The 25,035-nt window shown below is 39.3% G+C and overlaps 1 long non-coding RNA gene across 5 annotated transcripts in view; it reads left to right on the top strand.

The window, feature by feature from the left end:
- The window catches only part of LOC140513475 (uncharacterized), a 183,875-nt gene that overhangs the window by 90,850 nt on the left and 67,990 nt on the right, over positions 1-25,035 (top strand). For 3 of the 5 annotated variants that reach the window (XR_011970193.1, XR_011970191.1, XR_011970194.1), the window contains one exon: positions 1,384-1,435. The exons of 1 other annotated variant lie outside the window; for it this stretch is intronic. This is a non-coding gene — a long non-coding RNA (uncharacterized lncRNA). Of the gene's footprint in view, positions 1-1,383; positions 1,436-2,081; positions 3,117-25,035 lie in introns of those variants that run through there. One more of the 5 variants, XR_011970192.1, reaches the window with a different exon arrangement.

Here is a 25,035-nt window from a genome sequence, read left to right on the forward strand (position 1 = left end):
CAGAAAGAAGAGATTCTTTTTTCATCAGTGGTCATTTTCCATCGATTAATAAATTCATTCAACAAGTATTTATTGAGTAGCGACTGCAAGAAGCAAGGTTTGTGTGGTGAAGTGGATAATGCTTGAGATTCAGAGTTAGGGAGATGTGGGTTCAAATCCCACCTCAGTTGCTTACTAGCTGCATGACCCTGAGCAAGCCACTCAGCTTATCTTTACCTCAGTTTCCTCATTTGCAAAATGAGGAGTTTGAGCTAGATGGACTCTAAGGCCTCTCCCAGTTCTAAATCAATGATTCTCTGATCTAGGTTCAGTAGAGGATCAAAGAATGAATTTGATACAATGCCACATAATAGAGTTATGCTAATTTTTCATTATCACAAAAGAAAAAGGGGGATAAGCTAGGCAAAAAGTGTAACAACTAAATGAGTCAAAGGATGAGGGTTTTAAGAGCTGAAGAAAGGGGGAGCTTAGAATTAGGGAAGGTATTTCTGGCAGTTGTGCCATAATGAGAAAGACTTGGATCTGGAATCAGGAAATACCTAAGTTTCGATCACAGCTCCAACAGTTAGACTGGATGCTTCTAACCTCACTGTACCTCAGTTTCCCTGTCTTTAAAAAGGGCCACTTCCTAGGGTTGTTGTGATGAGAGTTCTTTGAGAGTATTAAACATTTATATAACTTAAAGGCTACTTGGCTTAGCAAACAGAGTGCTGGGCCTGAAGTTAGGATGGCCAGAGTTCAAATTCAGCATCAGGCACTACCTAGCTGTGTGGCCATGGATAAGTTGCTGATTTGTCTCAGTTTTCTCAGCTGTAAAATGGGGATGATAACAACACCTACCCTATGAGGTTATTTACCTAGAACAGTATCTAGTACATAGTAGATGGCTGATAAATGCATGTTCCCTTCCCTGAATGAGAATTATTATTACTTGGTTGGGGATATCAAGAAAGACTTTATGGAGGAGGTAACATCTGATGTAGACTTTAAAAAATGGGCAAGGGGGGCAGGATGCCAAGGGGCAAAGATAAAGATATGGAAAAGAACAGGGGAGTAGCTAGGGATGGTTTAAGCATAGTTTGGCTAGAACACCAATTAACAGAAATAGCAAAGTTCAGGAGAAGGAGGAGAATAGGATGAATTTAGTTTTGGACTGATTGACATTAAAGTAGCCGCAGGACATTTCAACGGAAATGCTTGATAAACAAGAACTTGGGCCTAGAGATACAGATTTGGTAGTTTTCTATGTAAAGCTTTGTGTAATCATTGAAGTTATGGCAGTGGAGGAGATCACCAAGAGTATGTAAAAGGAGAATGACAAAAACAGAGCATTGAAGAATTATAAATGTTTGTTGAAGTGAAGTAAAGATCTCTTATATTTAGGGGCTGTGAGAAAGAAGAGGCACCAGCAAGGAGACAAACAGTTGTTACAAAGGTAGGAAGAAAAACAAGTTAGAGCTGTGTTATGGAAGCCAGGTAAGGATAGAGTGCTAACACTATCAGGTAATACAGGGAAGTTATAGGTTGAAAAATTAGAAAAGGCCATTATATTTGTTAATTACAAGTTTATAGAAGCTTTTGGCTTTGAGCAAATATTCTAATAGAAGAATGTTAGTGGAAGCCAGTATTCATGGAGTAAATGGGCAGGTAAGGGAGGGAGGCAGTGAGTATATGTTCTCTGGTTCTCAAAATGTTGTTCCAGATACCTGTGGGGGTCCCCAAGAACTTTTTAAGGGGGTTCATAAGGTCAAAACTATTTTCATACCAATACCAAGATGTTTAAATTTCAAATATGATCAATATCAATAGATCTAACCTATACAAACAAAAGCTCTTTGGGGGTATCTTCAATAATTTTGAAGTCTATAGGGTTCTCAAAAAGTTTGAGAACCACTGTTGTAGAATATTAAATTTCTTAAGTTTGTGGTCTAATGAGAATACAGAGTTCCAGTTCTAACATTCTGTGATTCTCTGAAAGCAATAATAAAAATATATTGGGATTTCTTTGTTTCAGAAAGTGGCAGGATGATGTATAATGAGATTTCATTTCCCCCAAATTCCCTCTCACCATTTTTTTTCAGAGAGAATCAAATGGAAAGCCCAAAGAATCAAGGGAAAAAAATAAACACTCTAAGTCTTTTCAGTCATTTCCAGGAAAGAGGAAAGTAGGAAGACTTCTTCTTTCCTGTTCTTTGAAGTTCAAGTCGCCCTGCTGAAACTCCCAAGTTAAGGGGTACAGGAGTTTTCAAAGACTTGGTAGAGTTGAGCTATCTTTGCAGAGAAAGAAAAGCAGTTAATTGGCCAGATGTTTAATATGTATAGTTTAGAGGACATTTTTAATAACAAACAGAAAAGTACCCTGTTTCCCATACCCTGTGCCATCTGAAAGTACATTTAGGAACTTCCTTTACTCTGGAGGAAAAAAAGCACACGTGTGCAAATGCACACGTTCTGATCCCAACCAATTTAAACATAATACTAAGGGAGGTCATTACAGATATTAGTGAAAGAGGTAACTTTCCATTCTTGAAGAAGGAGTTTATGAAGTCTGCATTTTCTAAAGTTAAGTCTACCCTTAGAGAGCAGTTAATCAAACACAATAGGAATGTTTGGGATTAAAATGCCCCAGTAGAGTCAAGTCCTATTTTCACAGTTTAAATCTGGTGGGTTCCCCCAGGACCTCAAATCCAATACATTTTTTAAAAAAAGATCTGGTGACTTTTTAATGGGCTAAGGGGAGGTAGGGGGTAGGAAATGTGCTCTTAGAAGGAAACAGGGACCTGGTACATACCTTTTTTCACCCCATCATTAAGGTGCAATTTTTAAAAAGTCGTGTCATTTTCAGAATGAAATGAGAGGAGAGAGTTTGAATGGAAGCTAACTCACTCCATTATCCATGACAGGCGACTAGTGAGGGAGATATATGCTAAGACAATATATAAAAGGTGTCTACACTGTAAAGACCTCCTCTCTTAGCTGAACAAATCTAACTGATTTCATTCCAAGCTCCTCTAATTTGCTTAAGGTAGAACTGGCTCATTTATCATCCTCAGGGATTTGTCCCCTATCTCAAAGTTTACTCTTTCCATTTCCATTGACAATAAAGTCCACATATTTAGCACAACGGTTATGTGTCCATCTGTGCACCATAAAAACGACTGACTTGAAGGCAGCTGCCTAATGTACTGATGGATGAGTTTTAATGAAACCTTGGTTTCAGTGGCTACTAACTAATGCTGAATTCACTTAAAGGATTTTTTTAAATTTAGAAATGCCCAGGAAAAGCAACCACACACAACCTGCTCCTCACACTAAACTAATATGACCATGTTGCTGAAGGAATGTTTTCATAGAGCTCTGGGGTTAGGGTGATCAGACTCAACAACTGTTTTTAAATCTCTGTTAGTTTTCAAGGAAGCCAACATCAACGATCATTCTGCTGTTAACTGGATATTCCTTTCTTTCAAAACAATGAAAATAAAAAAAAAAAACAACAAGTGAAGGTGGGGAGGGAGAGTTCAAAACCTGAAACTTCAAGTGATTTGTGGGTTTTCTTGTATTCTTTGTTCTGTCTGATGCTTTACCTCCTGAGACAGTGAAAGCAGCAAGCCAAGCCCTTAGTATAATTACAGGTTTGAAAACTGGACAGTCTTGCCAACAGTACTGCATTGATCAAGGCTAACTTCCCAGCCTCAGCTTGGGTCTCTAGGCGCTCTAATTCACTCACTGCTGGGCCAAAAGATCCTGGCCTGGGAGTAACTCAAACCTACATGTGGAAGGTTGCTTCTACTGATTTTCTCAGCAGACTCTAGATGCCCAACTTGACTGATAAATGTTGTTTGGAAAGGGAAATTGTCTAGAAGGTGATAAAAATAACTTTGTCTATATTCTTTAGCATGCAAAACAAAGCCACAAAGTTCTCAGACCCCACTTCCAAGTTTTTTGGTCTAGACAGATCACCCAGACTGAATTTGACCTTCTCTGCTCAGTTATATATCTGCTCTTGGTATAGAACTTACGGGCAACCAATCATGGGGCCACCGCTCAGCTGATCTCCTTCTCCCTGTCCTGTTCTTTCTTTTTAATACCACAAAATATGTCCTTGGACCTTCCTCATTAATTTCTTCTAGTCAGCCATGGAGTATGCTCTCAAATTATTTTTTTTTTTGTTCTGTTCTGTTTTCGGAGACCAAAAGGCAAAGACCTCAAAGAGAAAGAGAACTTTAGGCTTTATTTTTTATTAAAAGGACCCCAGATCACCTTGGCTTAAATCTTTCTTAAATCAAGAGAGAGTCACTAGATTGAAAGCAATGCATATATTACGATGAGATCCCACTTGTTTTTAAACCTCAAAGAAGGATTTAATTCTGTTGTATGTATTTCATCTCATACATTCCTGTTACACTTGATTTATGGCTCTCAAATGATGACCTTACTCATCACCTTTATCCTTGTAGAAGAATCCCAGTTCAAATTCTTGAAGTCAGGTGCATTTTTAAAGGAAATAAATGTTAGGGACAAAGGTTAGGAATCGACTGCTACATTCTGTGATGGAATTCCATAGTTCTTTAGTTCTTTCTCTGAATGTGGGAGGCATTTTGCCTTAGAAGAATTATTTTTGTTTTTTTTAGTAAAGATGAGGATTTTGTGACTTGTGACTCAATTCTCTTTCAAACAATATTCAATATCCCTGTTTTTTCTGGGAATTCATGTCTGGGGTAACACTTCCACTAGTTCAGGCTCAGGAAGCAATTAAGTGTTAAGTACTTGTTAAATGCTCAGTGTTCAGTTAACATAGGTAGTTAAGTATCTCCTATGTACCAGGCACTGTGCTGGGTGTTTTTCATACAAATGCAAAAAAGCGAGACAGTCCCTGCTTACATAATTGGCATTCTAATGTAAAAAGAAAAGTTTTCATAAACCCTGCCTTCATGATAAAACCTTAAAAAATTTATTTGAGTGACCTTAACAAACAATTCTGACACATTGTAGATTGGAAGAAAGAAAATCAGCACTTATTAAGCACATACTCTGTACTAGGCACTTTATAAATATTATCTTATTTGATTTTTACAGTTACCATGAGAGATAAGTTCCATTATTAATACCTGCATTTTACAGTTGAGGAAACTGAGACAGACAAGTTAAATGATTCTCTCAGGGTCAATAGCTAAGTGTCTGGGAGTGGGATCAGGTGTTCAATTTGAATACTAGTCCTTCTTGACTCTCAGTCTGGCACTCTATCCACTGAACCACCTTGCTACCTCTTATATAAGTTGTGTTATTACAATGACAAAAAAAAAGTCAGTTGGAGAATGGAGAAATCCAGACAAACAGTGAAAGGGATATCTGAAGAGATGACATTTATATATGATACAGAGTTTGGAAGATCACAGGAATATAGAAGCAGAAAAGAAGAAGATCTTATCAAGCTAGAGAACAACATATTAAAAATGAAGTGAGATAAATGTAAAGTCTTATGTTTGGGTTCAAACAATCAACTTCAAATTGGAGGAAATGTGTCTAGCCAACTGTTCATCTGAAATATATGAGAGGTGGTTTTACACACACACAGGCACAGACAGACAGACAGACAGACACACGCGCGCGCACACACACACACACACACACACACACACACACACACACACCTACCCACCCTCAGCATGAAATCAAAGCTTTAGTGGTTAAAACACAAATGATAGGATTTAGAGCCAGAAGGTATCCTAGATGTCCTCTAAATCAACACCATCATTTTACAGATGAGTAAACTGAAGCCCAATAGTTTAAGTGACTTACTTTGGTCACACAGCCAGGACCACCAGAACTGGAATTTTAACCCAGGTCTTTTGATTCTGAATTAATTTCATAGGGTCTACAGGGATCTCTTCTTTTTCACAGTGCAACTCCTATTACAATGGCAACTAAGTTTATTTATCAGTCATTTCTTTGATTACCTAGAGAGAGGTGTTGCATCTGAATTCTTAGGAATCCCTTCTGTTTCTATACCCTTCTGCGTATAGACTTCATAGACAATAACATATGTGTGTATGTGTGTATGTGTATATATATATATATATATTGTAGCTTGTGACCTAATTACAAGGGTAATCTGAGCATCCATGGGTGGGAAAAGTATCAGATTTATGGTAAGGGGATCTAGGTCCTGACTGATCCTGACTGATACTCATTGTGTGATATTGGACAAGAAGTCCCTTAACTTCTCCAGACTTCAGTTTCCTCACTGTAAAATTAGAAGGTTGGACTAGATCTCCAATGTTCCTTCCAACTTCCTATCTGTTATCCTATGATTCTTCTTAAATTCAGCTAGGGTTGGCCAGGCATTTTCCAAAGCCGGAATCAAATACCAACATTTGTGGCATTTCCGATTCTTACTGGATTTCCCCTTAGGACAAATGTATTCATGTTGTTTCAGGATTTCCAGTTTGGTCCTGCCTAGAAACCAGAAGCTGGAATTATCTAAAAAAGATAAGGTCAGAACCTTCATAAAAGGTGGTTTGGAGTTTGGTTTCAAAGGTCAGCAATGGTTCAGAGGGAGAGGAAAGATTAGGGGCCGAAGAGAGGGCTGAACTGAAGTGGGGTGGCGTGTGTTGGCTATCACCCATTTCTGTTTTTATCCTAAGGGAGGAGAATTGCTGCGAAGAGAAAAACAATTTTCCACTGAAATAGGTAGTCAGTTAAATAGGTAAATTTTAGCTACTGATAAAGTCTAATCTCCGGTCTCAGAGATAAGGAAAACAAGAAAGAGAGAGTACAAATTATCAGTATGATAGGAGGGTCAGACATGACAAATTGTTTGAAAGGGATGTTGGAGTATGCTCAAAATTATTACATAATTGGCTAAATTTAAACCTAAAGAGTAGTCATCTGTGAAGGTGTGTGGGTGGAAAGGGGAAGGGACAGAAGAAAAACAATAGTCTTTATGTTCACAATAACTTTAATTTTAGACCAGAGCCTAGGCAAGACAATTCAGTGATCATGAATTTTTTTTTTTTATAATCTTGATTTTTTTGAACTGAGATTCACCTTAGTTCCATAGAGCACACACTTTTTTTTTCAGTCTAGCTACTATATCCAGTATATTTTTCTGGCCTTCTCATAAGTGGAATTGTCTCAGCCCTTTCCCTGCTGAATGAAAACATAAACATGAGGTGCATGAAAATGGAAACAGGATTTTGCTTCTCACTGTTTCCCAACGGTACTTAGCAGTGACCTTTGACTTTCACCAAGATGTTGTGGAAAACTTAGGGATCTTGGGTGCACAGCTCACTGTGGGAATTTCTTTTTTGTCTTGTTTTGGTTGTCGTTGTTTTCATCGTTCTCCTACATTTTGGATTTCCATAGGGCCACGATGTCAATTAAGCTACCTCGAAGACCTCTAAGAGACCTTATTTGGCAATGATGTTAGAGGCTGAGATTTGGCTAGGGCTTCTATCACAAGAGGCCAGTTAAAAATCCTCCTCTCAAATTTGCGTGGGAAAAGAAAAGAAAAGTGTTTTCCAGGCTTGGGTCTATTGATTGCACCTGTTTGTGCGCAACTGTGTAGATTTTGTGAAGATACTGGCATATCTTCTACTTCCACATTCTACTCTTATGAAGGCTCTGCCAGGAGGTCCCTAGTTTAAGCAGATTTTACTCAAGCTGGAGAAATTTCTAGCATGAACCTGGGGACAAATTCATCATCTAGTGGATAAATTCCTGGAGATGAGATTCATTTTACTTATCTAAGTAATGAATTCTCTGGCCATGATGACCCATGAAAAAGATTAAAATATAAAATGATCCCCATTTCTGTGCAGTCTATATATTTTAGTTATTAACTGTCAATCCAAACAGATTTCTAAAATTTATGATCCTATTTCAAATTTTAGTGGGTTTCATTAGGATCTTATATGCCCATCAAAGAAAATAAATGTTACTACCAATTCTAATGGAGAGATCTTAAAAATCTACTCCTCAGGGTGCCCCTCAATAGGTGAATGGCCAAACAAATTGTGATATATGATTGTAATGGAATACTATTGTGCTATCAGGGGTGACAAGCAGGTTAATTTCAGAAAAACCCAGACAGACTTACAAGAACTGATACAAAGTGAAGTGTGTAGAACCAGAAGGTCATTGTGCACATTAATAGCAATATTATATGGTGAGTGATAGTGAATGACTTAGTTCTTCTTAGCAATACAGTGATCCAAGATAATTCCAAAGGACTTATGATGAAAAATGCTATCCACACCCAGAGAAAGAAGTGATGGAATCTGAATGCAGATCGAAGCATGATTTTTTTTCACTTTATTTTCTGAGGGTGTGTGTGGTTTTTTTTTTTGTCTGTTATCTTCTTTCACAAAATGTTTAGTATGGAAACATGTCTTGCATGTTTGCACATGTTTAGCCTATATAAAATTGTTCATTGTCTCAGGAAAAGGTGAAGGAAGGTAGGAAGGAAATTTGGACTCAAAAATTTAAACAAAAAGGAATGTTAAAAATTATCTTTATATCTAATTAGAAAGAAAATAAAATATTTTAAAAAGACTACCACCTCACCAATTACACTGTATTTAATTTTACATAATTTGTCTTTACTTATCTGTGCACACATTGCCCATCCTGTCTGGCTCCCCAAACCCCATTAAATGGTGACCATCTTGAGGACAAGGAAAGTTCATTGTATCCTATAGCTTAGTACAGTGCTAACTAAACAACAAGAGTTTAATAAATAGCTGTTGGCCAATGAATAGACTTCTTTTCTTGAGGGTAGGGTTCAGGACTACATTGGAAGTAGTTCATACAAAAGTTGGCAAGTCTACTGTTAAATTTTTCAGTGTGATCATTTACACCCTGGAAACTGACAAACACTACAAATCAGGGTTTAATTTATTGTCTTATCGTCTGGTCTACAAACAAATGGAAAATGGTAATAATTCGATTGAACTTAAAAGTGTTTCATGAGTGTACGTTTTTGGGGGGGTGTGTGCCAGTTGTTATAAATTTACCAGCACCCCCAGCAGGAACTGTTTTTATTTTTATCTTTGTAACCCCAGAACCTACCACAGTGCCATTTAATAAATGAACCTATATTTAAATATAAAAATAGGAGAATATGTAGCATTTAGGTGTTATTTTTATACACTTCTCTGTTTCATTTGCTCAGTTTGAGAGAAAAGTCTCCAATGAGACGATATAGTTCAAAAGGCGATTTTAAATATTTTGACAGTGTTTCCTAATGTGTTTCCTGTCCTACAAAATCCTTTACACATTTAGGACCAAGCCTACCTGATAGTGTGAGCTATCATTCAATGCTCAGTATACTTAGATAGTATTGAGCAAAAGCAGGAATGATGTCACCCAGTAACCAATTAACAAGATGCTAAAGTAACACGTAGCCTCTCAACGTCCCAGCGGGCATGTCCTAGCTAATGTCGGAACATTCTTTTCTATGCCATTTCCCCAACTGGAGCGCCCCATCTTATCTTTTGGTTTTCTAATCTATGCTAAACTGCCTAATGGCTCAGACACAGAGACTTCTCAATCTCTGTGGGAAACTTTAAGGGAGACTGGAATGCCATACCTACAAAGGAAGAATAGTCAGGTTTGCTTTTTCTCTGTGTATGGATTTTTAAGAAATCATTTGTTTTCAGGAGTCAATCATTAATCTACCTAAGGTAACTTTTTCTTAAGAGCTTAGAATATTTTGAAACATTAACAACTCTAGGGAATGAAAAACAGATAGTATTATTCCTTATTTAGGAATGAAATAAAGTTCATATGGGTTAAGCGATTTACTTATGACCCTGCAGCAAATTACATTCTGATTTTCAACACCCTCATTATACAGGTGCCTTAGAAACCTCAGTTCTCTTTTATCCCAGGGCAGTATTTCCTCCCTAATTCTATCCATCTACTTAATGACTGATCCCAGTAAATATATATGCACATATACATGTGTTATATATGTACATATACATATATGTTATATATGTATATGTACATAATTATATCTATACACTTATTAATAAGACAGAAATAAAATCTACAGATAAATCTACCTTTTCTAGGGTATCTTTCTGCAGGCGTTTTAGTATTTCAAGGACCTATAATTCAATCCAAGTAGATGCTCCTTTCATGAACGTAGATTAAAAAGATCACAATTTCCTCCATATATTAGCGGGTTGTTTCATCTGTTTCAGGTGCTCAATGCCTCCTCCCCTCCTTATCTCCTGAGGATGAGCTCAATTTAATTCAATAAACAAGTATTAAACACTTATCTTGTGCGAGACATGTGCTAGGGCTAGAGACACAAATAAGAAAAAAAAGACAGCCCTTGCACTCCGGGAATTTACAATCTAATGGCAGAAGACAGCACATAAAAGGAAGCTGGAAAGTGTTGGGAAGAGATGAGCAGAGCGGCAGATAGAAAGTGGAGTGAACTGGAAAACCCAAATGCTGCCCTCTATAAAGTAAAGCTTTGGGAGTTTAGTGCTCTGCCTTCCAGCCCTCCAAGCAGAGGGGAGAGGAGGCTGAGGGTGGTAGGAAGGAGTTAAGTGTCCAAGGCTGAGTTAGAAGCATGGGGAGGAGATTGGTATCTTGTTCCATAGAGTTGAAATCAAGCAGAGCTATTGAGCTTACCATTTAGTAGCCTGGATGATTGGCATGAGATGTTGGACCTGTACTCAAAACCTTGATGATTGCTAGGAAGTGACAAAATCGAGAACCTAGAGTCACCTTCAGGCTCCAATGAGGCACTGATGGTGGACATTAGCAGATGTTGAGAAGATTTAAGGTGGGGTAATTAAAAAATTTCCCATATACCCCAGTACAGTCAATAATTGTCTTTATTTTCTTTTAGAATATAAGTTTCTAGAGGACAAAAGCAAACCTATACACAGTTATTAAGTAGGCTCTTGGGCGTGCGTGGGTGTGAATGAAGAACAGGATACTCCTTATTTAACAATGGCATAAATGATTCTGAAATTGGTGAAGTGACTAGTTTAAGACTGGGTAGCAAGTTATGTTCCAGAAGAATCACTTTTTTTAAACCCAATTCTCTTTTATCCTAGGACAGGATTTTATCCACACATATCAAAGCACCATATCTTTCAGCAAACAATGAGAAAAGCAAAAGCACAATGTGATTTTAAAAGGGAAACAAGTAAAATATGGAAGGCATGGATCAAGTTCTCCATACCTCATGTAGGATGTAGTCTTGATATCGTGGTTAGGATCCTATCTTTATATCACTAATATTGAGCTATGATCTTAACAATGTAATCAATTTACTTTGTATCCCAAGGAAATCATTAAGATTAATTTAATTTTCAATTATCCATCTCCAGTTTCCAATTGATCCTTTATGATTGCTTTAACACATAAGACACTTTCCAGAAAACACTCTAAGAAACACCATTAAAAGTGCATTCTCTTCCCACTCAAATACTATAAGACTGTTAACAGAAAATAAGGCAAGGTCCTTTAACTTTGACATTATGGTATTAACATGGAAAATTGTATTTGACTAAAGTTTTTTGTTTCTTAGTGATACCTATATTTATTTCATTGAAGAAAAGTTTATACACACATATAATTATTTTGATTCTACTTTCTTCACTTTGCATCGTTTCATACAAATCTTCCAATTTAACTGGGTTCAAAGATTCATTCATGGCCCTCCTCTGTTCCTTCTCCCTCTATACTTAAAACTTACAAAGTTGTTACCATGGTTCAAATTTTTCATATATTTGAGTGACTTCCAAAATTCATTTTCTGCCAGAATTTTCACCCTATAGGACCCTAGATGTCCATAGAAGATTAATACTTGTTTTCCCCACTAACCCCCAAAATTTCACCAAACAGTAATAAAAACATTGAGGCTTATGAAGCACTTCATATACTTTTATCTTGTTTGATCCTCACAACAACCCTGAGAGGTAGACGCTATTATTATCCCCAATGTATAGGAAACTGAGTCTGAGAGAGATTACGTGACTTGCCCAGGGTCACTCAGCTTATACCTAAGACAGGATTTGAATTCAAATTTTCCTGCCTCCAGGTCTCATATTCTATGGTAGGTGCACGGCATCTTTGCCTGAGCTCATCATTTCCTTCCAAACTGTCAGTTTTTATCAATTATTCTTGTTCATTGCTACTCTTTAACTACTATTTTTGCTCATGGGTTGCTCAGATTTGAAGCCTAATTATTTTCAGCTTCTTTTTCACAGAATCACAGGATCCCAGAACTAGGGATCTGGAAGGGACCTCAGTAGCAGTCATGTCCAGCCTACACCTGAATAGGAATCGCTACTAGATATCCAACAAAGGGTCACCTAGCCTTGGTTCAAATACACCATTTAGAAGGAATACACTACATATGCAGGCAACCCATACCACTTATAGAAAGCTCTAATTACTAGGAAATTTGCATCTTTTCAACTTCCCCACTTTGATCTTGGTTCTGCCCTCTGAGACCAAAACAGAACAGATTTAATCACTCTTGGAAGCTCTTCAGGTGCTTGAACACAGCTCTTTTATTTCCCCCCAGTCTCTTTTTCAGGCTGAGTACCTCCAATTCTTTCACCCATTATGTCAGAGACTCAAGAACTTTCCCTATTCTGGTTTCCCTTCTTTACTTTAAATCTAGTTTATCACTATGGAAAGACCTCACCTTAAAAATGCCAAGGTCCCTCACTGCATCCAGAGCCATCTCCAGTTGTCCTGATCTATATCTGGCCACTAGACCCAGATGGCACCAGAGGAGAAAGTGAGGCTGGTGACTCTGCACAGCCCTGCCTCACTTAAATTCATTTGCAAGTCATGGCATCACCTTCCTGATGTCATGGTCCTCTTCGAGAAGGAAGGACAGACAACAAAGGAAACAACAATTCATCACTAAGTGAAGTGGAAGAAGAACAAGTTAGGTGACACCAAGGATGGGATTTTTTTTAATATTCTTGACCTCTGTTAATTCCTTCTTAGAAATGTCTTTTAGTACATAAGTATCTTGCCTTCCCAAAGCTCTGCTTTTGGCTCTCTTTCCTTCTCCTTTCATACTCCTTCTATTCTTGACCCTCTCCCTTGGCAGTCTTACCTACTCCTACAGTTCCAGCTATCACCTCTATTCAGACAGCTCCCAAATCTATGTCTCCAGCACTGACTTTTCTCCTAAGTGTAGACTCACATTTCCAAATAGCTCGTAAATTTGTGGTCCCACAAACCATCAAATTTAGCATGTCAAAAGCAGAGCTCACCATTTTTCTTCACAAACTTTTCTTTCTGTTTTCCCTAGTTTTTCATGCACATCATCTCGGTCATCTTTAACTCTTCCCTCTACCTCATCCCACATGTCCCATAAGTCACAAATTCCTGTCAATGCTATCTCAGCAATATTTCTTACGTCTATCACAACCTTATTATTCCTACTGTCACCACCTATTTTATCCCTCATTATCTCTCCCATGGTCTCTGGCAATATCTCCCTAATCTGCTCTCCTTCTGAGTCATTCTACATTTAATTTCTAGGTTAATCTTAATAGATAAGTGTGATCCTTAATCCTAAAACTCCATTGTTCCCAGACATTCAATGGCTTCCAGAAATTGAATAAAGTTAAAACTTTTTACCTTCATAAACTGACCTTTATATGTAGTGGTTTGTATGTTGTCTCTCCCATTAGATTATGGGCTCCTCCAAGGCAAGGACTCTGTTTTGCCTTTCTTTGTATCCCCAGTGCTTAACCCAGTGTCTGACACATAGTAGGTGCTGAATGAATGTTTATTGACTACCATTCCAGTCTATGCTACTTTCCATCATGCATGCCACACTGGTCAGCTTAGTATTCCTGGAACACACTCTACTTTTCAGCTCTTACATCTTTGCCCACACTTTTCCCCATGCCTAGAATACTCTCAAAGATTATTTCTACCTGTTGGCATCTTACCCATCTTCCGGTGCTTGGATTGTCTTTCTATTTCTACCATGAAACTTTCCCCATTCTTCCCCAGGTGAACAGACTTCTGCCCTCATAGAATTTTGTAGTTGTCTTTGGGATTTATAATATTTTATACAATAATTATCTGTATACATGTCATTACTCTAACTAGATTTAGTTTATTTTAGAACAGGAACCATGCCTCACATCTCTTTCTCTGCTCTAGTACTTGGCATGGTTATTCTATGTAGTAGACACTTACATTTGTTTGTTGAATTATGAGTGACCTAATTATACTGCTTTGTGGTCAGTTGTTTCATATGCATCTATCCTGTCCCCTCACTTTCATAAGAGTAGAGAAAGTGTTTTAATTTCTTTCATGTATAATCATGGCACTTAATACAGCACTCAGTACATAGAGGGCAATCAATAAAAGCTGTTGCCTGAATATAATGCCACATCAGCTGCAGACAATCAATGTCTTTTCTTTTCCACCTTGGGTACAGAAAATATCACAGAGGCTCTCAGAAATTTAGAGCTGGAATCAACCTCAGACACAATTTACAGGAGTTTTAAAGTTGGGATTCAACTTGGGAATCCAAGGGATCTGAGGATAGATTTCAGGGGGTCCATGGACTTGGTTGGGAAAAATAACATTTTTATTGCAATATAATTGGCTCCTTTGTAATTGTTTTTATTTTACTTCATTCATTTAAAAACATTATATAAGAAGAAGCTGATAGATGTTGCAGTGGATGGAGTACTGGACCTAGAGTCAGGAAGATCTGCGTTCAAATCTGACCTCAGACATTTGCTAGCTGTGTGACCTGAGCAAGTCACCTAACTCTATTTGCCTCAGAATTTTTTTTCTGTAAAATGAGTTGGAGAAGCAAATGGCCATCCACTCCAGAATCTTTGCCAAGGAAGCCCTAAAAAGTGAATCACAAAGAGTAGAACACAACTGAATATGACTGAACAGTAGCCACAAAACTATGAGAAGGGTGTCACCAAACTGCTAAACGAGGCCAGGACACAAAAAAGGTTAAGAAGCTTTGGTTTCTAACTTATTACAGCTGAGGATTCTGTCTCCAAGAGATAAAATAATGTGTAATCCCAAATAGACAGTTAGTGACAGAGCTGAGATTCTGAACCATGTCCTCTGGCTCCAATTCTAGCATTATTTCCATTTAACTACATTTCTTTCTAACTTTCTACTCCATTTTCCTTCAGCAGCTCTGCTTGATTTGATTCCACAGAACACCATGGCTCCTTCCCCAGACCCTAAAGTGAGCACCTGAAATCTCATCACCCAGAAGATTGACTCACGTTGAGACACTGTCTAAACCTTCTCAATTACCCCTGGGTTGCCTGTTTTCTCTGATTACAAGGCTGGAGGGAGGAGTTCTGAACTTTTCCTAGGCTTCTTTTATAGAGGACTTACAACCTTCTTGGTAATTCCATATTCCATTGTCAATTTGGTCTGGAATTGACTGTGTCCTTATGGGGTACCCCAGCTCATTCTTCCATTTCTTTTGTGTGTAGTTCTCCCCCATTAGATTGTACACTCTCTGCAGGAAGGGCTTGTCTCTTACTCTTATTTGTATCGCCAGTGCTTAACTATGTTAAGCCTGGCATATAGTAAGCACCTAACAAACATTTACTGAGGAGAATTGCCGCCACACGGATGTGGTGTATATTGTGTGTACCTAGTCCAATCAGTCCAAAAGGAGGCGAGAGAAGTCAGAGCAGGTTGTGGGAAACTGCCCACAACATAACCACCAAATATGAATGTTGTAGTGAAACTCACAGTTATGTGATTCTGGAACCACATCTGCAATCGTCATTAGCTAAACGAGCCATATTATTGCTGTATGCCTCACAGAGGCAGGTGTAATGATATTCTGATGCAGAAATTACAAGTCTTGAAGGGTGATATGCTGCAAATAAAAGAGCCATGTGTGGTTTGAGAGCTTTAGTTTGAGGATCGCAGACTTGCAGCACTTCTCCTGAGTGCACTTTTGGGATTTTGGGAGAGGAAAAAAGTCTATTGTTTACTGACTTGAGACAGTCTCATCTCAGCTGTCCCTGAAGCTTCTGGGACTCATTGACTCATTGGTTGTGGGGAGAAAGTAGAAAGTAAGAATATCCTTTTTCAATTCCACCCCCTAGTTTGACATTTCCTGTGGCTGGGGTGTTGGATAGACTAGAGACTATCATTGAAAGATCTCTCTCTGTAGTTGAAACTTCAGTGCTGGCAGGTGAGCCTGATCAGGGCGCATCAATCTGAAGCTGGAGCTGGAGTCATTTAGTAAGTGGACAGGAATAAGGGATGGGTTGGAGAAGAAGGGTCATTCATCACAAGATATCAAATAGCATCTCCAGGTGGGAGGCACATCTGAGATTCAGAAATCCAGTCTGACAGCATGGTAGTGCTAGGATCAAAGTAGGCAAAGAGTCTGACATCTGGCAAGAGACCAACAAACTGGGTGGGTATTTTGACATGTGGAGCTTTCAAACATGCCTTTAGGGAGATGGAGGAGAATCTTTTTATCATGGGATTATAAATTTGGGACAGGAAGGGATACAGAGGTCATCAGGACTCCAGACTTGGAGTCAAGAATATCCAAGTTCAAATCTTGCCTCAGGCATATACTAATTGTGTGAATCAGGGTATGTCACTTAGCATCACTGAGTCTCAGTTTCCCCATCTCCAAAATGGAAATGATAATAGTAAGTATCTCACAGTATTCTTAAGATCAAACTATATATGGAAAGCTCTTTGCTAATCTTAAAGCACTATATAAATTCAGCTATTATCTGGTCTGATTCTGCTTAGGAAAAAAATGAGGCTACGTAGCTTCTATCACTTGGTAAGTGATTCAATTTTAACCCAAGTCCTGATTCTTAGGTCACATATGTTTCTAGAACTGAGCCAAGGCTTTCTTTTGGAATTTCCATTTCATTATGGACTCATCCCTCTTGGAAATAGACTTTTTACTCTTAAGCACAATCATCAGAAGACCTAGGGTTGGGATACAAGTAACAAGATCATTATCTACAACACCACCCTTTTGCCCCAGCTCTCTTTTCAAGTCAATGTGCCAGGAACCATGAAAATGTGCAATCCAAAAATACCTACCCAGTGTAGCTGAACCCTCTCATTCCCCCATACCCCAAACATTTATTTGGATCAGTTCCTCTTGGTTTTAATGTAGTTTGAGTAAAGTTTGGCATTCCAAGGTGCAGTATGAGTAAAAAGAAGGAAAACACAGCAAAAGACAGAAGTTAGTAGAAAGAAGGTAAAGTAAGTCAATTTTATTGAAGAGAAATATTTACCGTCAGAGGAGCAGTCAGGGAGGATGAAAATAGGTCTGGTCTGCTGGACCCTCAGTGGAAGAGAAGGCAGCCCAAATCATTAATGCCTGGTGAGTTTTGTAGAATTATCTGTGTTTAAGAGGACCTGGTACTGGGGGAAGGGAGAGGGAGTGATGAGGCTAGACCTGGAGTAATGGTCAAGGGGTGGGACAATGGTCCGACTGATGCTGAGGGTGAACATCTGGAGAACTGGAGACTGGTTGATAGTCCAATACCCCACTATAGGAAAAGGGGCTTTGGGTTGTAACTGTGACCTTTCTTTGGTGGGTGACTGAGGGGGCTTGAGCCTTGCTGGAGCTTCTTTGTTAGCAGCTGAGTAGGTTACTGAGGTCCTTCCCCTCTTCCACTGATAATCTGATTCTTCTCAATGGCAGTGGTCAACACCTTCACTTCTTAAACACCATCCAACCTGGTTTGAGTTTGTGTACAAAGAATAACCTTTGTACAATTTGATTCAGTATAGTGAGCATTCTAGTGTCATTTTAACCTCTGGTATGTGGCACTAAATCTACCTCTCTTGCTGCTGTGAATGGGTTTCAGCTGTGGATGACTCCTATTCATAGCCAGTATTTCCCACATGGGAAACAGCTGTGACTACATGGGTGGGGACACTCAGAAAATTTTGCTGGGCAGCAACCTTCTTTAATAATCACATTTACATGGGCAGCTAGGTGGCACAGTGAGTAGCGTACTATGCCTGGAATCAGGAAAATTCAAATCTGGCCTCAGACACTTACTGGTTGTGTGACCTTGGGCAAGTCACTTAACCCCTATACCTCAGTTCCTCATCAGTAAAATGAGATGGAGACTGGAAATCATTCCAGTATCTTTGCCAAGAAAAACTCAAATGATGTCACAAAGAGTAGGACATAACCACACAACACATTTATCTAGCTAGGGCTTTATGGTTTTTAAAGCACTTTCCTCACAACAATTCTGAGGTTATAGTGAAAGGATTATTATTCCCATTTTATGAATGAGGAAACTGAGACTGAGCAGGATTAGGCGACTTGCCCAGGGCTACCCAATTTATAAGTGATGGAGCTAAGATTTAGACCTAATTTCCCCCAGTGCTAATTTCACTACCCAAGGAAGTCTCACTCTGTATAAAAGGCGAGGACAGAGCCTAGAAATTGAGAAATCATGATTATCAATAAAAACCAGATAATCCTAAAAGCATTTATAATAATTTGCTTTCTGAATTATATAAAACATGAAGCAGAAAAGGACCATGTGGCAGTTGTGTTTGTCCCTCTTTCTCAGGAAGACAAGGATGGTGTCTTGATTTGCACGTGAACTGGATTTAAGTGAGGTAGAGAAGAACTAAGTTGTCATCCTCACTCTCTCCTCTAGTCATTAAAGTCCAGTGACAAGATAAAGTCAAGATGACTGGCCGTGGCCCAGGATGCAGTGAATGATCTTGGCCTTTCGAAATTAAGGTCTTTCCCAGGTCTCAGTTTGACTCAGTTATGAAGTGGACAAAGGATGGAACTTGACGTTTGAAGCTCTGAGTTCAGATTCTGACTTTGATTCAATTGAACAAGAATGTAGTAAAATCCTTCTACATTCAAGGCACCGTGCTACGTATTGAGAATACAAAGATGAACAACATCCTTGAGCTTCAGGATCTTACAATCCTTGTAAGGGGTATGAGTGGGTTGGAGTTGGAGTTGATGAGTCATACAGTCAAATGACAGTATGGGATGGGGAGGGGTACAAGGCTTTATTAAATGCCTGCTAGGTATGAATGTCTAAGGTTGAATTTGAACTCAGGTCTTCCTGCCTCTAGGTCAGTGCTCTATACTAGTTTCCTTTTAGTATAATTTGAAATGTGATTAAGTACAAAGCAGAATTCAGAGACCATGTGAGATTTGAAAAGACACAGTGGACTCCTTTCTAATGGGGAGTGAGGGGAGGATTGATGATGATTTTGCTGCATGGCACTACCTGAGCTGAGTTGGAAAGGATGAGAAGGACTTGGGGATTTGGATTTATTACAAGAAAGGGGAAGAATTGCATTGGTAAATGCTCTGGGCAAGATTGGGAAATGATGATAAGGTCAAGTTTCACTGAAGTGCTGAGTACACAGGGGAAAGAATTATGAAATCAGACTGGAAAGATAGGTTGGAACCAGACCATGGAGGTCTTTGACTGCCAGCGTTAGGCATCTTTGGTTGTTTAGTTATTTTTAGTCATGTCCTACTTTCATGACAGAATATGGGATTTTCTTGGCAAAGGTATTGTATGGTCTGCCATTTCCTTCTCCAGCTCATTTTATAGACGAGAAAACTGAGGAAAACAGAGTTAAGTGACTTGCCCAGAGTCACACAGCTCATTAGTATCTGAGATTACATTTCAACTCAGGAAGGAGAGTCTTCCTGACTTTAGGTCCAACATTCCATCCACTGTGCCACCCAGGTGCCCCATAAGGCATCTATCTCCAATTTATTTGGTATATAATAGGAAATCATCAAAGATTTGTGAGCAGGGAAGGGACATGATCAGATCTAGACCTATGCATTAAGAATGTGACATCAGTATGGAGCAAAGAGACTGTTCAGGAACCTACTACTAGACTCCAGCTGAGAGATAACAAAGGCCTAAAGTAGATGCATCGGGAATGCAAAGGAATGTATGAATAGGTATTTAAGTTTTTACTATGTGCTTTCCAACTATTATGCTAAACTCTGGAGATACAGGAAAAGAGTGACAGTGCTTGCTTTCAACAAGCTCTTACTATCATTAAGTGAGAGCATATATAGAAGAAAGTTCAACATCAGGGCAGATGGAAAGGCCTTGGAAGTCCTAAGGTTCCCAGGGTCTAGAGAGTAGAGAGATGGGGCAGGCAGGAGAGATGGTAAGGCTGGGGTTATTCATCTTACCGGAAGAGATAAAATTGGTGACTCCCATCTCATCCAAGGGTGTGACCAGTCAATAGCCTGGACAGAGGTTTGGGTAGCTCAGGAAGGTGCCCCTAATGGTCTTTCCCTACTTCCCAAATGGAACTTTGGAAATCTGGGCAGGGAGAGGGAAGGAAGGGAATATTCTGATGATAGAGAGACACTAAAATAAGACAAGGTAGAATTGACATGACTTGGAAGATGATTAAATGATGGTGATGAAAGACTAGCATTAGAGCAATATGTGATAGTAGGAACTCAGCATTGAAAGATCTGGGCTTTCCCTTGGTTCTAATGTTTATCAGCTGGGTGTGTATGGTGTGGTGGTAGGCTGTTCCTGGGCAGGGAGGTTCCAGGCATGGAGGGAAGTTCTGGGATGGGCCAGCAGTGGAGGAGACATGGTGCTGAAGTCCAGAGACATCAGAAACCTAGGGCCAGGAGGAGAATGAGCAGGCTGGGAAGGACAAAGTTCAACAAGATGGCTTCTCAAGTCTCTATCAGCTCTAAATCTATGCTCTTTAGAACTATAATTATGGAAGGTGCTACAGCTACACAAGGCAGACTGAACCTAGACTTAGGCAAAGAATGATGTTAGCTGCTGCTCCTTGATGATTAATAATAAAAATCAGTGAGGATGAGGATGATAATAGTTAAAACCTTGCAAAACTCAATTCTGTTTGAAGTCTTTCCTGTTTTTAGAACTTGTTTAAGAACTTCGGATTTAAACTTCCAGCAAGGGGTGGAGCCAAGATGGTGGAGTAGAAAGACGCACATACGCTACCTCCAAACCCACTGCCCATAAAATATCTGTAAAAAAAGAACCACCGGTGAATTCTGGAGCAGCAGAAGCCACAGAAAAATCTCTGGAGATTTCTGCTCCAGAGAGCCTGAAAACCTCTCGCAAAAGGTCCCTCGCGCCCCAGACCCGGAGCAGAGCCCAACCCTGCCTCGGCGGCACAGCGCGGAAAGGAGCGGATCTGAGTAGGCTTCAGGGACGGGATCTCCAGCAGCCACAGGTGACAAGGGTTGGTGAGAGGGTCTCTTCGGCGGGTCGAGAGGGGAGTGGGGTGCCCCCATAACTCAGGCCCCCTCTGGAGGCAGCGGCAGACCAGGGCTCCCCAAGCAGGCAGGACCTCGGATGCATTGTTGAAGGTCTCTGCATAAACCCCCTGAGGGAACTGAGCCCGTGAGGTGGCCCCGCCCCCACCTGAGCACCTGAACTTAATCTCACACTGAATAGCAGCCCTGCCCCGGCCCAAAGCCCTGAGGCTGGGAAGCAGCATTTGAATCTCAGACCCCAAGTGCTGGCTGGGAGGATCTGGAGGCGAGGTGGGGGTGGAGAGGACACTCAGAAGTCAAGTCACTGGCTGGGAAAATGCCTAGAAAAGGGAAAAAAAATAAGACTATAGAAGGTTACTTTCTTGGTGAACAGTCATTTCCTCCCTTCCTTTCTGATGAGGAAGAACAATACTTACCATCAGGGAATGACACAGAAGTCAAGGCTTCTGTATCCCAGCCCACTCACTGGGCTCAGGCCATGGAAGAGCTCAAAAAGGATTTTGAAAATCAAGTTAGAGAGGTGAAGGAAAAGCTGGGAAGAGAAATGAGTGACATGCAAGCAAAGCATGAAAAACAAGTAAACACTCTGCTAAAGGAGACCCAAAAAAATGCTGAAGAAAATAACACCTTGAAAAACAAGCTAACTCAATTGGCAAAAGAAGTTCAAAAAGCCAGTGAGGAGAAGAATGCTTTCAAAAGCACAATTAGCCTAATGGAAAAGGAGATTCAAAAGCTCACTGAAGAAAATAGTTCTCTCAAAATTAGAATGGAACAGATGGAGGCTAATGACTTGATGAGAAACCAAGAAATCACAAAACAAAACCAAACGAATAAAAAAATGGAAGAGAATGTGAAATATCTCATGGGAAAAACAACTGACCTGGAAAATAGATTCAGGAGAGACAATTTAAAAATTATGGGCCTACCTGAAAGCCATGATCAAAAAAAGAGCCTAGACATCATCTTTCATGAAATTATCAAGGAAAACTGCCCTGAGATTCTAGAACCAGAGGGCAAAATAAATACTCAAGGAATCCACAGAACACCGCCTGAAAGAGATCCAAAAAGAGAAACTCCTAGGAACATTGTGGCCAAATTCCAGAGTTCCCTGGTCAAGGAGAAAATATTGCAAGCAGCTAGAAAGAAACAATTCAAGTATTGTGGAAATACAATCAGGATAACACAAGATCTAGCAGCTTCTACATTAAGGGATAGAAGGGCATGGAATAGGATATTCCAGAAGTCAAAGGAACTAGGACTAAAACCAAGAATCACCTACCCAGCAAAACTGAGTATAATACTTCAGGGGAAAAATTGGTCTTTCAATGAAATAGAGGATTTTCAAGCATTCTTGATGAAAAGACCAGAGCTGAAAAGAAAATTTGACTTTCAAACACAAGAATGAAGAGAAACATGAAAAAGTAAATAGCAAAGAGAAGTCATAAGGGACTTTACTAAAGTTGAACTGTTTACATTCCTACATGGAAAGACAATATTTGTAACTCTTGAAGCTATTCAGTATCTGGGTACTGGGTGGGATTACACACACACACACATGCACACGCACACGCACAAACACATAGAGACAGAGTGCACAGAATGAATTGAAGAGGATGGGATCATATCTTAAAAAAATGAAATCAAGCAGTGAGAGAGAAATATATTGGGAGGAGAAAGGGAGAAATGGAATGGGGCCAATTATCTCTCATAAAAGAGGCAAGCAAAAGACTTATTAGTGGAGGGATAAAGAGGGGAGGTGAGAGAAAAACATGAAGTTTACTCTCATCACATTCCACTAAAGGAAGGAATAAAATGCACACTCATTTTGGCATGAAAACCTATCTTACAATACAGGAAAGGGGGGGGGGTAAGGGGATAAGCAGGGTGGGGAGGATGATGGAAGGGAGGGCATGGGGACGAGGGAGCAATTTGAGGTCAACACTCATGGGAAGGGAGAGGATCAAAAGAGAGAACAGAAGTAATGGGGGATAGGATAGGATGGAGGGAAATATAATTAGTTCTTACACAATACTACTATTATGGAAGTCATTTGCAAAACTACACAGATTTGGCCTATATTGAATTGCTTGCCTTCCAAAGGGAAGGGGTGCGGAGGGAGGGAGGAAGAGAAGTTGGAACTCAAAGTTTTAGGAACAACTGTCGAGTACTGTTCTTGCCACTAGGGAATAAGAAATACAGGTAAAGGGGTATAGGATAGAGACAAGGGCAGAGAGGGATGATAGAAGAGAGGGCAGATTGGCACACAGGGGCAATTAGAAGGCTCGGTGTTTTGGGGTGGGGGGAAGGGACATAAGGGGAGAAAATTTGAAACTCAAAATTTTGTGAAAATGAATGTTAAAAGTTAAATAAATAAATTAAAAAAAAAAAAAACTTCCAGCAGTGAAAAACTGTCAAATAGAGTAGCTTCCATAGCTGAAATCTTTTCATTGTACCCTACTGCACTTCTCCCCCCTAACAAATGACATAGTCCCAGCCTTCCAGGTTTAATAGAGATCATTACTATCCATAAATTTTATGTGCATTAAAGGTAGTTTTCCCCTCTTGTAATCATTATTAATATTTGATGGCCAAGATATTATTCTTTATCGATAATTTTATAGATCATAGTTAATTTAGGGAGAAAAAAATCCAAACGGCAATACAAAGTGATGCAGCTCCACTTTCAGAAGTGACCTTGTCAAAGTGACGCATTTTTACTTCAATTAAATTCAAAGTCAGGCAGTCCCACAGGTAATGTTAGCAATTATAAGAATACTTTACAAAAGTAGTTAAAAATCACTCAGAGAACTTTTATGTGATGCTAGTTTTTTTTTTTAAGAGAAAGAGACTTTTCTCCCCAACTTTCATTCTTTATGAGATCATTTTGGAGTGTACTGTTACATAAAACATGAGGTCAGTAACTGAGGCTAATTAAATTTTAGTAGGAGCCAAAGTCACCAAAAGGTTTTTGCATTCATTCTACCAACTCTAAAATAGTGATACAATGCACCATTAATAGCCTTAGAATTGCTAATTATTTCAACATGAATAGCATGGTATCAACGCTGTCAGTTTAATTTAATACACTCAGGAGAATTCTTGCAGAATGCATGATTTCTCTATTATTTTCTGGTTTGCAGAACCCCTAAGAGCTATAAATTCATATTTTTTCCTTTAGAAAGAGCTTAGTTGTCTAGACCTCTTTCACCTTTTCAAGGAATGTTGCAATCATTATGATTTTTTCAAAGAAGAAAAATGAAGTAAAACTCAAACCCCAAATTGAGAAATGGGAGTCCTCTAAATTCAACTTTGTGATGTGTGTGAAGAAGCCAAATGGCATCAGGGAGAGTTAAAACTCCAGTTCCAGGATTTCACTTGAATTTCTGTTTAAGAAATGATTGCTGTAAGGGGGTCTGTAATACCAAATGCCTTTTCTGAGTGTAGTGAGAAGTAAGATTTTTTGTTCTTCTTCAGTTGTGTCCAACTCTTTATGACCCCATTTGGGTTTTTTTTGTTTTTTGGCAACGATACTGGAGTGGTTTGCCATTTCCTTCTCCAGGTCACTTTTCAGATGAGGAAATTGAGGGAAACAGGGTTAGGTGACTTGTCTAGAGTCACACAGCTAGTAAGTATCTGAGGTCAGATTTGAGTTCAGGAAGATGAATCTTCCTGATTCCCACCCTAGTGCTCCATTCTCTACCCCACCTATCTGTTTGTGACAGGCAGGATGGAATACTGCAAAAAAGTCCAACCTTGGACGA

The sequence above is a fragment of the Notamacropus eugenii genome, chromosome 7 (assembly GCF_028372415.1).
Source record: "Notamacropus eugenii isolate mMacEug1 chromosome 7, mMacEug1.pri_v2, whole genome shotgun sequence".
In the NCBI taxonomy this organism is placed as follows: Eukaryota; Metazoa; Chordata; class Mammalia; order Diprotodontia; family Macropodidae; genus Notamacropus; species Notamacropus eugenii.